At 35.3% G+C, this 14,649-nt stretch overlaps 1 long non-coding RNA gene across 1 annotated transcript in view; it reads right to left on the bottom strand.

Annotated features, from left to right (window-relative positions):
• Nucleotides 1–830: 830 nt before the first annotated feature.
• The window catches only part of LOC141377791 (uncharacterized), a 29,596-nt gene continuing 15,777 nt past the window's right edge, over nucleotides 831–14,649 (bottom strand). Inside the window, exon 6 of the long non-coding RNA XR_015509159.1 lies at nucleotides 831–3,507. This is a non-coding gene — a long non-coding RNA (uncharacterized LOC141377791). The remainder of the gene's footprint in view (nucleotides 3,508–14,649) is intronic.

Here is a 14,649-nt window from a genome sequence, read left to right as displayed (position 1 = left end):
CCAAAGCCTCCAATAGGGTCCCTCCTGAAGACCCAAATAAAAGAATGTCCCCTTTGTCCATCCCATTTGGCTTCTCCATGGTGATGGGGCATTTGTGCATTTGTGCAGTGATGGACGGTCCGAGACGCTCCTTTTGCCTCTTCCATGAGCGCTGGACACATCGCTGGCCCTTTTGTGCGGGGTCTCACTGCGTTCCTCTGCTTCTAATTGAATCAACAGGACGGCTATTAGAAAGAGTGTGGAGGCAAGAGGGTCTCCTGGAGGCCAAAGGACAGGTCAGGACCTCTGATCCCAGCGCAGTACCTGCTGGGCACGGCCAACTAGTGTCAAACCCCGGCCACTGGGATGAATTAACAGTGTGTTTGTAATGAGTCCCAGCTGGAGGAGTCTTCTGATTGCAGCTTTTAGAGGAAACACGCAAAATACAGCCGGAGACTCTTTAGAGGAGAGATTTCTGTCTGCACTTTAATATTTGCTTGCTTTTTGCAAGTAGTACAAGTATGCTGAAGCTCTAACAGAGGTTAACTTTATTCAGCAAAGTTTCTTTATCAGTCCATTAAACCTTTTAAATAATTGATGTCTCAAAAACATTCAAAATGCAACAATTGTTTAATTAAATACATTTAATTAAATATTTTAATATATTTCAGAAAATGTGTGTTTATGTAGACTTTGAAATGACTTTCAGTCTATTTTGATCAGGGGTGCCCAAACTTTTTTCTATGAAGGGCCAAAAATCAAACATACCTGAGGGCTGAGGGCCAAAAATACCTGAGGGCTGTGGGCCGAAGGTAAATATATCAAACTGTATTACAAAGTTGCCATGGGTAATTTCCAAATTTTTATTCTTTACTTTAGCCATATTAGACTACGTTTTATAATTAACTTGTTACAATGAAAATAAAATTAATCTGATTTATTCACAGCATTTAATTAAAACATTTAATTCAAGCTTGCTTTTTTTAAGCTCAACAATAAAACATACAAACAAACAAACAAACAAACAAACAAAAGATTACGTTAAATTAGAAATGACAATCTGTATTAAAAGACATTCCCCAACTCTTCCCTTCCTTTTTACTGTCCTCTCAGATGGGATGGCGGGTCAAATCATAGGTTATCATGTTGATTTAGTTGATTTTGATGAAGATCTATTAGACAACAATATTATTTAATTTATTGATAATTTGTTTAAACATATATAACTAACTACTGGATGGTGTGTATCTTAACTTGTCAGTAACAACAGAACCCTCTCATTCATTCATTTTCCTTCGGCTTAGACCCTTATTTCCTATTAAGACCTACTTAGAGGCTACTCACACTACAGTATGCTATCCGAACAGTGGTGTGCCTGAGCGCGGTTCACTTGGGATTTGGCGTGGTACGCTTGTGTGTGAGTGCAAAACGCACCAAAGCCCAAAACTGAAAGCAAACTGAAAACAATGAATGCAAACTGTCTTAGATTATTGAAGACGCAAACCCCTCACTGCACGAAAGCTCCACACCTTCAGCAAACCTCCTAATACCTGCAGCACGAGAACTTTATGATTGTTTATGAGCGTCAAAAGTGGCTGATCTGTTCGGCGAAATGCTGGACTGCGTGTCACCGCATATCAAATGACTTAAACGATATAACTGAAGAAATCTTCACTGTGCTGAGCAAGCTGCGCTTCTGACCAGCGCATCATCGATAACGTAAGCGTGCCCAGGCCCAAATGTAATGTGAGTGCGGGCCATTGGGGGAGACAGGAGGGGTGGGACAAACGTGCTTTGGCCCGGTTCAAGGCAACTGTACATAGTGAGAGTACGCCCTTAGACCCCTATTTCAGCATATGTTTTACGCAGTGGATGCCCTTCTGTCCGCAACCCAATACTGGGGAAACACCAATACTGGGAAACACCAATACACTCTCACATTCAAACACACACCCATACACTACAGGCAATTTAGTTTATCCAATTAACCTACAGCGCATGTCTTTGGACTTTGGGGGTGAACCGGAGCACCCAGAAGAAACCCACACAAACATGGGAAGAACATGCAAACTCCACTGGAAATGCCACTGGAATAAGTAACTTTCTTGATGTGAGCTGACAGTACTAACCACTGAGCCACCGTGCCAGCCAATAACCATCTCATAATAGTAATTCTATTTGAAATCACAAGTGATTCATTGGTTCAAGAATTAGAACCAACTTCGAAGAAGAAAAGAACCGACTCATAAGAGTGATATATAAATGGCCAATAAGAGATTTTGGCAGTCTGAAAATCAGAACAGACTCATAAGAGTCATTTCTTTGGGAATTAGAACAGACTCAATATATTTCAGAATCAGAGCCAGCATATACAAGTTAAACTGCATATTTTCATTTGGAAAAGACAACATTCTTGAGAGTTGTTTGTTCAGAAATCTGACTACATTGGTACTGGTGTGTATTTTTGATTCACCAAAAAATATAAATAAATAAAAAACACTCAAAAGAATCATTTGTTTGGGAATCAGAAATTACTAAGAGTAATTCCACTGGAGGGTGGTCAGAACAGACTCATAAAAGTCATTTGTTTAGGAATGAGAACTGACTCATTACATTTCAGAATCAGAACCACATTAGTTAAACTACTTATTTTGATTTGGTACAGACAACATCCTTCAGAGTCGTTCATTCAGGAATCAGCCTACATTGGTACTAGTGTGTATTTTTGATTCACTAAAAAGAAAACAACTCATAAGAGTCATTTGTTTGGGAATCAGAATTGACTCATTACATTGATTTTTTTCAGAATCAGTCTACATTGGTTACACTGTAAAATTTGATTTGTTAAAGACAACTCCAATTGATCTTGAATCATACAAGCTATAAATTTCTGATTCATTAAAAATAACAAACTTAAAAGAGTCAAATATAAAACAGTCATGTGAGTAACAAGTTTTTTTAATCAATTCATAAGAGTCATTTGTTTGCGAATCAGATATGACTCATTACATTAATTCCTTTAAGAATCAGTCTACATTGATTACACTGTACACTTTGATTTAGTAAAGATTTTTGATCATGAACCAGACTACATACTAGTGTAAATTACTGATTTACTAAAAAGAACAAACACAAAAGAGTCAAAAATAAATAACTCCAGAAATATTTTCAGGGAATCAGAACACACTCTTAAGAGTTATTTGTTTGGAAATCAGAACTCACGACAGCGATTCATTTAGACATCATCATGCCTACATTAACCAAGCTGTATATTTGTGAATCAGTTCAAATTTGACTCATAAGGGGAAATAAATGCCACCTATTGTGCACTTCATTTAGTAATGCCATTTGCGAACAATAATAGTAAACTTGAGGATGTGGTTAGAGATCTGCCTGTGGGAATTGAGCTGTATTATCTCAACAAACATCAGGCCTGCAGCTCGTATGTCCTGTTTCTCTGGGAGGGGCGAAAGATTGCCAGCCTTTGGTCCAGAGTGTTGACGTCGACCCCCAGCCGCCCCTCAGGAGCTGCAAATCACACAGATATCGTGATTATTTGTCAAGAGCCTTCAAGAAGGAATAAACAGCAGGCCTGGAGGACGGGCCTGGATAATGTAGGCCTGCTTTGGATTCAGGGGTCATGCAGCGGGGGGCAGGAGGGCTGGGGGTGGGGCACGCCTCAGCCTTTATGTTGCTCCAGAGCAATTTAATGTTGCAGAAATGCCTTTAGAGAAATAACAGAGTGGACAATGGCAAAGATCACAGTGTGACACTCTTCAGGGCTGGGATTTTGTTTGCTTTTTTTCTCCTTTAAAGCTTAAGATTGTTAAAACTTTGTTATTCGATTCAAAAATAGCATTTCAATTATACTCTAGGGTTGATATCTCACTATTTTATTTAGCGATGGGGTTGGAGATAAACATTGAAGCAGTGTTCTAAAAGTTCAACCTATTGTACAAATGAAGTTGCAAGCCATAAATTCACCAAAACATATTATATCGTTTTCATTCTTAATATGTTCATCTCACAATTCTGATTTGGAATTCTGTCTGTTTCTCACAACTGTTTTTGTAATTCTTACTTTATTTATGGAATAAACATACACACACACACAAATAATAATAATGTTTTGCTATCTTGCTATTCTGTGCAGGGATGTGTATTATGGGACATTCTACCAGAAGCATACATTATCTGTCCCTGAAATAAAAACATAAATACAGTAAATAAAAAGTATTTCATTCCATAAAATGTCTAAAATGGTTGATTTCTGTGAGTTGTTCTGTAAGGGAATATGTCATTCATTAGGTTCTTAACTTTTATTTTATTTTAATAAAATCAATTTACAAATGTACAAATGCTGTCATTATCCATGTCCTCAGCCCAATTGAACATCCAGCTTTAATAGTTTTGTAATGCAAAAAACTGTTACTTAGAAAAAAACAAAACCTTTCAGAAACAGCATGTTTAAGTTGTTATCACTCACATCAATTGATTAAATACATGAAATTGTATATTTTTCTTTTAAAAAATGTTTTCCCTTCGCACCTCGAAAACATTTAGTTGAGAGTACATTTCTATCAGTATTGGATTATGGTGATATACTTTATATGCACGCACCTCTGAATGTTTTAAAAAAGTGGATATTATTTTTCATAGTGCCTTAAGATTTGCCACTGGTTCGGGTGTGCTCACACATCACTGTAATTTATATAAAATGACAGAATGGACCTCATTACAGTTAAGGAGAAAACAACATATTTTACTTTTCATTTTTAAAGCTTAAGTTGGTAAATTACCACAGCATATACCTAATTTGTTGGAGGACTGTTCAAATACTTACAATACCAGATCAGCAGATTTACTTTTAATTAATAATGCTCCAAATGTATGGAATGAGCTTCAATATATACTCCATTTGAAATCTATACTATTGCTATGTTTACAAATATTTTAAAGACTGTACATTTAGAAGAGTGCACATGTTTTAACAATTGATAATGGTTAATACTATTTTTGTGTTTGTCTATGTGTTGTGACATGTATTTTTATTTTTTATTTTTGTAACTTTGTCCTATGCTGCCTGTCTTGACCAGCACTCCCTGGTAGAAGGGATATTGTATCTCAATGGGACATTCCTTGTTAAATAATTAAATTAATATTTAACAAATAAATTAACAATTGTCCCCATGTTTCTGTCAGTACTTTCACATTTGCATGAAATTTTACATAACATGAGTGCAATACATCTTTAAGGCTACAACTTGGAAGTCACATCATTTGATGGAGGAGAAGTTGACAGTGATCAAGGATGGGTTCTGCCATTAAATTGTATGATTTTTATGCTGGTTTTTGTATGATTTTTTTTGAGGATGACAAGCTTAAAGGTCAGGCCCTGTCACATTTTTTTTTATAAGTGAAGTGTACATTTCTGGTAGGATGTTTCTTATATTAATGTTTTATATATAAATTTCGGTATTCTCAGTTCATATCTTACAACTGAGAATTCTGAGTTTGTCTTCTGGTTTAATTTCTCAAACATTTGGGTTTATTTTTCTAATGTCTCAATCTAGTCTGACTATTTCTCAAAATTGAAATTCTGACTACTGCATTGACTTTAATATATTATATTGCTATATCACACTATAACAGTATATTAGATTATAATATACTAAATTTTGCAATTTCACCTTTATTTATTAATTTGATTTCTCAATTGGGTTCTAACAAATGTTAACTTCTTGCAATTCAGACTCTTTTTTTTATTTTGAATACATATTTTAAAATTTCGACTTTATTTTGTATTATTTCTGTTTGGTATAACAATTATTGCAATTCTGATTTCTTTTAATTTTGAGTATGCGGTAGTGGATTAAAGTGGATCGCAAAAGATTTTCAAACTTGTCCTAAGACAATAATGGGTGTTGTTCAACAGTTTTAGGACAATTTTGATGAAAAGTTTTAAACTATTTCAAATGTTGACTACTGTATATTTTGCAATATCTACTATTTTTATTTTTTATTTCTTGCTTTGGTCTTAAATGTCCTAATTTCTCACAGTTCTGACTAATTTCTCACAGTTCTGACTAATTTCTCACAGTTTATATCTTGCCATTCTGCAAATAAAAGTCTTAACTGTCAGATAAAGTAATACTAATATTAACTTTATACATTATATCGACATCTAATGCCAATTCTGAATACAAACCAAGTCTAAAGACCCAAACCCCATTCAATGGGAAACACATTATTAATCCACAGAGTACTGAACAAATTCACTCCTTTTTTTGTTGAGTTGTATTGATTAATGCACACACAACAGTGTCTCTGGCTCTCTGGAGGCCTGACCTGTGGGGTGTTCAGTAGTTAGAGCCTGTCCTTTCTGAAAGAGAGATCTCTCTTCTGGAAGAGTGCAGTGTTCTCTTTGTTCGCTGTGTGGAAAAACACAATGTAGGTGCTCAGGCATGCACTGGGAGGCAGATCTCCAGGGCTGCCCCGAATCTCATTAGAGAACTTTCCAAAGTTTATTATGATTGGACGGCCTTGTGAAAAGAAAGCAAGAGCCCTAAGAGTGCAGGGTAAGCCTGAGGGTTTGTGTGTGTGTGTGTGTGTGTGTGTGTGTGTATGTGTGTGTGTGAGGACAGAATTAGTCCCATTCCCATACAGGAAGCAGATGTTTTGCTGTGGCAAAGTAACTCTGGGAAATCCACCGAGACGCGTCTTAAATGTCGTAAGTCTTCATTAACTCGATGTGCCGTAAATGAGATTCTGCATCTAGTTTCTCTTTCCCGTTTCCCGAATAAATTCATATAAGTGCACTTTTCCGTGCTTTTGAGTGGCTTTAAAGAGGCGACCAGCAGGGGGAGGCTTTGAAAACAAATCTGCTCATTGCATAGCGAGATTGGGCCCTCGGCAGGGAGCGAGACACAATACACAGCCTGAAGAGACTTCCTGAAAGGATGGGGATGAAAAATAAGAAGCCGGTTTGAGAAATAAAGATGAAAAGCCGGATTGTGTTGGAGAAGCTGGTTCTCCACTGAGTCGCACTGTCCCATGTGGCTTCTAGATCATGGGTTTTAACATCACAGATGCTTGAGGGTCTGAGAGTGAATGACATATTTGGTTTAATTTAAGGCAATTTTAGTATAAAGAGTTTGTGGGGTAAGTTGAGCCATATGGGAAACATCTATTTTGATAAAACTTTACAATAAGGTTTATTAGTTAATCCATTTACTAACATGAACTAATTATGAGCAACACTTGTACAGCATTTATTAATCATAATTGAACATTTACTAATGCATTATTAACATCCAAGTCCATGCTTGTTAACATTAGTTAACACCATGAGTTAACATGAACTAACAATGAACTACTGTATTTTCATTAACTAACGTTAACTAACATGAACAAATACAGTAGTAAATGTATTGTTCATTGTTTGTTCATGTTAGTAAATGCATTAATTAACATTAACTAATGAACCTTATTGTAAAGTGTGACCTGTATTTTTATATGACTAATGGAAATGACATCATGTCGAAGCCTATTTGATATTTTGGTGTTATAGAACATAATTTATCAATATTTTTAATACATATTTTACTTTATGTATATTCAAGTAAAGTCTTTAGCTAGTTATAAAGAAAAAAAAAAACCTTTATTCACGTATTTTTTAACTGCATTCAAAATTAAAGTGCAAAATCTAAATTTGCACAATGTAATCGTTAGTTTGCTATGAGGGAACGATGTGCAAAAAGAAAACCCCGCCACCTACTCAATATTCTGTTTCAGTTCGAAGTACATCAGCACACTAAAATAAAAGTCTTAGGAAGTTCCGGTTCATGCAGATTTTAAAGTTTGAAAGTGTTTAAGTGCAATGACGTTAAAATAAATTTAATTAATGCAAATATATTGAAATTATGTACATTTCATTTTGGTGTCTACATTCTATGTGTTTTTATCAAGCAACAACATCCTGCTCTCCCTCATGAAGCAAATACAGAAGTAACTGAAACTGCAATTCATCGAATTTCTGCTAGTTCTGGCTCCATAATAGAGCAGATTTCTATTGAGCCCACTAATAAAATGGCCAACTTTGCAGCAGAAAAAAGGTGATTACAGCCTTGCACAAAAAACTATTTTGATTCATATAGTTAATATTACCCTTCATGACAACTGTAAGGGGGATTTTTTTTTATAACTCATCTGTTTCCTTTATATTAAGTTATATTAAGTCTGCATAATAAAGGACATGGCCACTTGAGTGACAGCTAGGTCTCGCTGCTCGCTGTCTCGTCACCTCAGTGAACATAAACATCAAACTTTTGATCTGTTTTACATGCCTTTAGACAGTGAGTTGCTTTTTGGATTTATTTGTTACAATTATCACATGATATGGCATGCTGTGTGCACTTAATTGTGCTCATAAACTATTCAAGTGACCTCCATTTCCCAGTTGAGTGAAATTATGTACTTATACCATGTCTATAAATGTATTTGTTTTATTTGAGATCATTTATCATTTATGTTTTTTTTTAGAATTCGAATGAGCTCCAGAATCTGATAAATTTATTAGCTTTAGGCTCTAGAACAGTCATCTGAAACATTGTCATTCAGGCCCCGTTTACACTAGTACGTTTTAGTTTTAAAACGGCATTTTAGAATGAACACGATCCGCGTCCACACTCGCGTTTTACCCACCGTTTCTGAACTGCTCTCCTTCCACACCAAAATGCTGAAAACGCACATCACGTGACCACACAGACGCTCTCGGGCAAGCGCTGCAGCCCATCTACCCAGATGAGAGCTCTGCTAGTCGGACTTCTCATCAAGCATCTCCCGCTGGATCTAATCTCACTATATTTATTAAACGGGATGTTTCATTTATCTTGTTGTCTTTATCTAATGACATATTGCCTGACTTTGGGCATTGGAATCAATTGTTCTCAGGTAACGTGTTTTGGCTGAGCGCAAAGATAAGTTAATGATTAATGTAACCACGTACATTCTGTTTATTGACTGATCGCTTGCCTTTATTTCCTATAATGTATAAACTTATTGTATGTTATACTTTTAAAATGGCCATTATCGATTCTTAAAACTGATACACAGCAAAAGAGAGGCTGTGTTTCGTATTTTCACTGAAATTGAAAGGAGGCAGTTGTTATCGGCTTCGTTTTGTTATAAATATCCACACAGTGAAGATGACGCTCAACTTATGCAGCACGACGCCTCAACATTTCTGCTGTCTAAGTTGCTAATATTAAAATGAAAATAGGCAGTTCCTTAAATGATGTTTACATTTTATTGTTGAGAAAGTGAAACAACGAAGCCAGGGTGATGTGAATGAAGTTATAAAGTACACTGTTCCCTTTGAAGGTTTACCCGTGTCCTCGGTATAGTCTGCTTTTCCATATCAAACTGAGAAGAGACTGCAGCCTTGATCAAACTTGCGAAGTCTGAACTTACACGGAGAGAATGCAGGACTGAACTGTGCGTGTTAGGCTACTTAATATTTAGGAAAAGCCCCAATCAGAGAGGCGAACGTCTGCAGCCCCGCCTCCGTTTTCAGATGTCTCCGTTTTCCATCATCCACACTGAGACGGAGCAGCAGCGTTTCAGAATGAAAATGGCCTCTCCAGCGTTTTCGAAACGCTCCGTTTTCGGCGCTCGAGAACTCCGGCGTAGTGTGGACGCTTGGCGTAACCGTAGCAAAACTTATGCATTTTCAAACTAAAACGCATTAGTGTAAACGGGGCCTCAGTGTTGAGCCTGGATTTCATGAATAGCCTTGCATTTACTAACACAGACTATATTTTAAGTGTTTGAAACTTATTTGTGTTTTCCTCTTGTAGAAAAGATACGAAGAATGCTTATGCCCGATTCACACGCGATCGTCATAGCAGCAGCCATTTGTCTTCAATTGGCTACTGTCTGAGCTGGTGTATTTGCATAAAGCAATCTGATTGGCTGATGTGTCCATTGCCCTTTGAAAAGTTGAGAAGTTTCCAACTTCTGCAGCAAGCAACGCCACTGAAGCAGCACAGATGGAACCACAATGCAGTTCGGCAACACCAGATGTCACCCATTCAAAGTGAATAGGAAGCGTTGATGCTGACGCCTTGTGTAAATGAGGCGTTAGTGGCTCAATGTATTACAACAGTGTTTTTAAAAGTCTAAACACTCTATTGACATAGCTTACAACCAAGCACATGTTGTCAGAACACAAATCGCAGGTAATGAAGTATTAAGTGTTTCTCTTAAAGAAAAGCCCGTCTAAGCAAAATGCTAGCAGGCGACTGTAGCTAAGCTCACGCTCCGCCTTTTTGCCCGTGTTTGGTGTCCCCCGGTCGGTGCAATGATGCAAGAACAAAATGGCGATGGTTGGCCACACCTACTTGTAGCTTCTTTTGCGTTCTTCAGAAACCTATGGGTGACGTCATGGATACTACATCCATATCGTCTATGGTTTTATACATAAAAACTAAGAAATGATATCCACATAAAGTGTCCAATATATCTTTTTTTTCTGAAAAATCTAATATTATCAAAATGTGCGTGACATTCGGTGTGACAAAAACTATAAACAACATAGATATTCTTACTAATAATAATTATAATAAGTGACCGTACAACACTGCATTCTGTTTTAAATTATTAAAAACATCTTTAATATAGTGGCTTGAATGAATGACGTCTTAGTGGGTGTCAATTGATGATTTCAAATGGTTAAACATGTAAAAATATAAAGATTTACCATAATATTTAAACCATTTACTCGGCATGCCGAATATAAATCGGCAATTCTTTTAATAAACACTGCACGTTCTATTCCATAGCATCAGTTTTGCTTTGACAATCAGTGATAATTCAGTGGCAGTATTGTGCAACTTTGAACAGACAAACACACACTGTAAAAACGCCAACTTTCAAAAAGTCCTCTGAACAAAGATTAATAAGTTAACTGAATTTAAATATTTTCATTTGAAATGCTGACAAATAATAGTTAGTTTGTTCAACAAATATTGTGCTTCAATGTGAAAAACTTAAAATATTTCGTTGAACTAATACAAAATTCTTAGTTTTGCGTTGATGCGTGCCCTTCTTGTTGGTGCATGCGCCTTATAAGCTTCTGGCGCATGCGCAATTTACTTCCATAGCTCACTGCAGGGGGTACCTGTCACGTGCGCGCGACAAAACGAACCATCTTTCTTTCTGCGGAGCTACGTGTCAATCGTTTTCATAATCGATTGTATATAATTGTATACATGTTTTTGTGCGATGTGCTACCCATCTGACTGCCCGATCTATTTTACCAGTGTATTAATGATGTGAGAGACCGTGATAGAGCGGTTAAGAGTAGTGGTGGGCAAAGCGAGGCTTCGTGAAACACTGAAACAGTCGAAGCAAATGTGTCAACGCTTCGAAACGTTTCGAAACCTCACTCTACAGTGACATCTAGTGGTCATTTTTTATATATATTGCACTGAAACAGCAAAGAACGATTGAACAAATTGAGGGATTAAACCCCACTTTGTGAAAGTGGAATCCTTCAAATAACATAGTACAGTGGTTAAGGTGTCAGACATCCATGCAGGAGTAGTAGGTTTCGAAGCCAGTCAGTAGCAGTTGTTTTAAAATGCTTTAATACCAGTTGGTAATGCTTTGTTCTTGTATCGTTTTGTTTCAACATTGGTCTGATATCCGAATAAACAATTTGTGAATAAATATGTCTTGTTTTTGTCTTAAAACAGGGTTGTTGCTAGATCAAAAACGGTGGCCTGAAGTTATCAAGAATTATTTATATTATTCATTAAATTTCCCATTTATTGTATTTTATTAATGTCTACCCAAACCCTAAACCCAACCATACTGTAAAAATATTTATTATTGTTTTACAGTGTTACAAAAATGATGCTAAATTGATGGCGTAACTGTAGCTGTATCCTATTTAGGCTACACAAAACAGAAACATGATTAAAATACATAAAACCATGATTTCGAAGTCGGGATTCGAACCCAAAACATCATGCTAAGCATAGAATCAATAAGCAAACCCAAAGTGCTCTAAGCCATTTGAGACAGAGATAATTTGGAGACCTTGGCAGTCAAATTAGGATTCACCAGGTCTCGAAACGTTTCTAAGCTGATCGATGCTTTGAATCGCTTTAGTCACGTGACTAGGTGTTTCGAAACACTTTAGTCACATGACTTGGGTGCTTCGGATCATGCTTCGGTGCAGTGATTGGAAACACTTGCGCTTCGGGATCTCGACACTGTGTCAAAACATCAGTTTCACGTCAGCCATCCCTAGTTAAGAGCAGGCCAACGATGTTTCTGCTAAATCATAGGTATGTATGTCTTTTTTTTGTTGTCATCTAACGTTATATTATTTGATATGTTGGCTTTGATGTGCGCGTGTATCCTAATACGGAACTATTTGTTATAATTTAGCCGTGAGTTACTTGTTTCGTGCACTTGGTTTTGGCTATTTACATCAATAAAAGTTTAGAGTGAATGTATTTGAAACAAATAGCGATTTCAATCGAGTCATTTGCTTTAATAACTCACGATTAATACAATGAGTATCATATATCATACCAGATCAGGTATCCAAGTCAAATATAACATTATGTCCTGTTTATCTAGATTGCTGTCAGCATTGCGCACATCATAACCTTTTTTCCCTTCGAACCAAAGCCAGTGGAACAAACGGTGACGTGTTTAACTGTGTAATTTGTGTGAAAATCGTGTGATTTTCATGTAATTCATTGCTTGATTTGTTAGCTCGACTAAATGTCTATCATATTCAGACCAACTTGCTTTAACAGTCAGCTAGCTTTTATTTACATAAAAAATATAAAGGGCTAAATATATATTTTTCTTTCTTTTTGCTCAAAAGGACTGAAATATTGACAATGACATAATTCAATGCAAGATTTCCTTGAGGAGGTGAGACTTGCTATCATCAGTGAAATTTGACGGTCATTCACCAGCAGATGCAAGAAACCTTTTCTCTTTGCCCAAAAGAAGTTGTTGAGATTTAGCCAGGAAGAAATTAGAGAGAGATAACCTGGACTTTAAGGAAGAGGTAAGTCATATATATATATATATATATATATAGTCACTTTATTTATATATATATTATATAGTCACTATATTGCAATTGCTTTGGTTTCATTCAAGGTAGTAATAATAATGCTAAAAATAACAAACAACATTATTATTATTATAGGTAATTCAAAATACATCTGTATTCAGCATTTGAACATTTAAATATTTACATTTACATATATATATATATATATATATATATATATATATATATATATATATATATATATATATATATATAAATATATATATATATATATATATATATTATGTGTAAATATATATATATATATATATATATATATATTATGTGTAAAAATTAATATGTATGTTTTTTTTGTATATTGTAGATCTGCACAGAGTTTTCTCAGATCTGTAATGTAGATCTCCTGAGACAGTTAATCGAGTGACTTGATAAATATACAGCACCTCTCCTGAAACTCTACAGAAAAGAAGGGATTCAATGGGTCCAGAGATGGATACAACTTTAAACAAGATGGATGAGCAGGTACTCATTAAGATTTTTTTTTTCTTATACACCCGTCTGATGTTTTTAACATGTGCAACATATTTTGTCCTGTCAAGAATTTCATGCTCAGGTAATACAGTCTAATAAAACGTAATTGCAACAATTTAATTGTCCAGCCCTTTTGCATTAATTTTAATTGTGTCAAGTTGTGTTTTGATTGTGAGATGGAAGTAAGATAAATAACAGATGTTTCACTTGTTTTGAGTGACCATTTCAAATGAATAAATTCAAAGAGGAAAATAGAAAATAATAGCTGTAGTTTTTAACTCAAAGTAATTGTCACATGAAACTAAACATTTTTTTTAAATTTGCCAACACAACCATTATCAAATTCCATTGTATGGAAACCACAAAATTCTTTTTTAAAAATAAAGCCATGTGTTTTTTCAACAGCATGAATAAAATACTATGCTCATTTAAATGTACTAAGTACATTTTTACTTACAAAACAATAAGATTGTAAAACACCCTTTGTAAATGACTTTCCTTTAGGTCACTGATATTGTCACCGATCGAGAAAGAGCAGCTCTTGAGGGATTGCCAATTTTTCTTCGTAAAAATTCTGCTTGCTTTCTCAAGATATGTCTGGTAAGTTACCCATTTTCATACCCTATTCTACATTTATTAGTCTGCTTGGTAACACTTTTAATAGCTGCACGCTATAAATAATTTATTTAGTATTAGCGAATAGTTAATTTATTTTCTGTTAAGCATAACTCTACATGAAGTGCTCAATGATTGTATTTTTTTTAACTTTAATGATTCATTTGTATTACTAATTTAAGTATTGCATTATTTACAAACCAGTTATTTAAGAAAAGTTGGTGTTTTTAAGATCATTCAGAAAGTACACGATTAATAAACTATTCAAATTAACATTTAAATATCCTAATATTAAGGTATGTAATAATAGTTACTTTGTATGTTAGTATATGCTTTATGAGCTTAACTTCATCCAGTTGTGACCTAATCTAAAGTGAGGACTATTTATGCTTTATAAATCCCTTATGAATGACAATTAAAGG

The sequence above is a fragment of the Danio rerio genome, chromosome 15 (genome assembly GCF_052040795.2).
Source record: "Danio rerio strain M-AB ecotype USA chromosome 15, GRCz13ab, whole genome shotgun sequence".
NCBI classification, from domain to species: domain Eukaryota; kingdom Metazoa; phylum Chordata; class Actinopteri; order Cypriniformes; family Danionidae; genus Danio; species Danio rerio.
This window is presented reverse-complemented; position numbering and strand designations above follow the sequence as displayed.